Here is a 1,741-nt window from a genome sequence, read left to right as displayed (position 1 = left end):
GATCCCACAGCTGTAAGAAATTTCTCTTCGTGTGATTTGATGAAGAACGCATTCCGCGGAAACGGTTCGAAACCGTTTTTGTGTCATGTCCTATAGTGTAACGCATCTTCTCCGCTATGATTTTTACAGCTCTCATCGATAGTTTGGCCGAGTGGTCTAAGGCGCTGGCTTAAGGCCCCAGTCCGAAAGGGCGTGTGTTCGAACCCCATAGCTGTCAGTCTATATACATGACTGGTGTTATATTGAGAACCCAGACCTTTTCAGAAGCGAGGTAGTGCAAGATCAAAACCTTCTGATCGATATTGCGCCATCGCACCTCGCAGAAACCGTTCAACCCATTTTTGTGTCCTCTGGTTTGGCAGAGCGATGCATCACCTCGGCTATGAATCTTGAAGCACTCATCGACAGTTTGGCCGAGTGGTCTAAGGCGATGGCTTAAGGCGCCAGTCCGAAAGGGCGTGGGTTCGAACCCCACAGCTGTCAGTCTATATACCTGACTGGTGTTATATTGAGAACCCAGAGCTTTTCAGAAGCGAGGTAGTACAAGATCAAAACCTTCTGATCGATATTGCGCCATCGCACCTCGCAGAAACCGTTCAACCCATTTTTGTGTCCTCTGGTTTGGCAGAGCGATGCATCACCTCGGCTATGAATCGTGAAGCACTCATCGACAGTTTGGCCGAGCGTCAGTCCGAAAGGGCGTGGGTTCGAACCCCACCGCTGTCAGTCTATATACCTGACTGGGGTTATATTAAGAACCGAGACCTTTTCAGAAGCGAGGTAGTGCAGGATCAACACCTTCTGATCGATATTGCGCCATCGCAACTCCTAGAAACCGTTCAACCCATTTTTGTCTCCTCTGGTTTGGCAGAGCGATGCGTCACCTCGGCTATGAATCTTGAAGCACTCATCGACAGTTTGGCCGAGTGGTCTAAGGCGCTGGCTTAAGGCGCCAGTGGCTCATCATTTAGCCCTCGCCAGAGGGCTAAATATTCCCCCCCGAAGGGGGGGTTTACCCCCTGGGAGGGAAAATGGGGGAAATGAAATTCCTTCGCAACTGTCAAGTATGAGTAGTCGGGCAAAATCAATGGTAGTTTGTTCTTGACGAGCCGGCTAAATACTATCATTTGTCCTATGATTTGGTCGGAGAGGCCTACAATTATAATGGCTTGGCTGTCAAGTTGCTAGGGCTAATTGCCGTGATTGACCCTACCTCGTTTTCTGTGTCTGACTGGCACTGTCAGTCGTAGTGATAATTTGACGCAGACTTTGTTCTTTTTCCCCTACTACTTGTGTCGTCAATTCGTAGTATTTGAATTATTAATTGTCCGACAACGTACACGCAAGATATCAATCAGTGTCCAGAGGAAGGTGGAAAGGGGTCGGGAATTTTAACAGTGAGCTTCTAGAGCCTTGATAATTCTTTTGAAAATTTCTTGAAAACGAAGCATATTATGATCGTTGATAATTCAACCCTGCGGAGTTTGGCAGCCCAGTTGCATGTTTTGGCATGTTTAATCATAATAGATAATACAGTATCCGAAATGATGGATACTCTAGATATGGTAATCATACTCTGTCCAAGCGAAAATAGCGGTTCATAGTTTTAATTAGGTGAGCTCTATAAATTAGTGTTGGGGGTCCGAGACTCCCGCTGCAGAGTGCATCACGTTGAGATAGTCTTGATGCACTTGTTTACTGACGGTCATGAACCTTGTATCGTGATAATACAAGCCTTGTA

At 46.7% G+C, this 1,741-nt stretch overlaps 2 non-coding genes across 2 annotated transcripts; both read left to right on the top strand.

Annotated features, from left to right (window-relative positions):
* The first annotated feature begins 137 nt into the window (after window positions 1-137).
* Pmar_PMAR001574 lies at window positions 138-217 on the top strand. Its single transcript has one exon. It is a non-coding gene; the product is annotated as a tRNA-Leu (tRNA).
* A 186-nt stretch (window positions 218-403) lies between these two features.
* Window positions 404-483, top strand: Pmar_PMAR001573. The gene has a single exon. It is a non-coding gene; the product is annotated as a tRNA-Leu (tRNA).
* Window positions 484-1,741: the final 1,258 nt, after the last annotated feature.

This window comes from Perkinsus marinus, assembly GCF_000006405.1.
Source record: "Perkinsus marinus ATCC 50983 genomic scaffold scf_1104296929302, whole genome shotgun sequence".
Classification (NCBI taxonomy): Eukaryota; Perkinsozoa; order Perkinsida; family Perkinsidae; genus Perkinsus; species Perkinsus marinus.
Note: the sequence above shows the minus strand (reverse complement) of the source record. Positions and strands in the feature narration are given on the sequence as shown.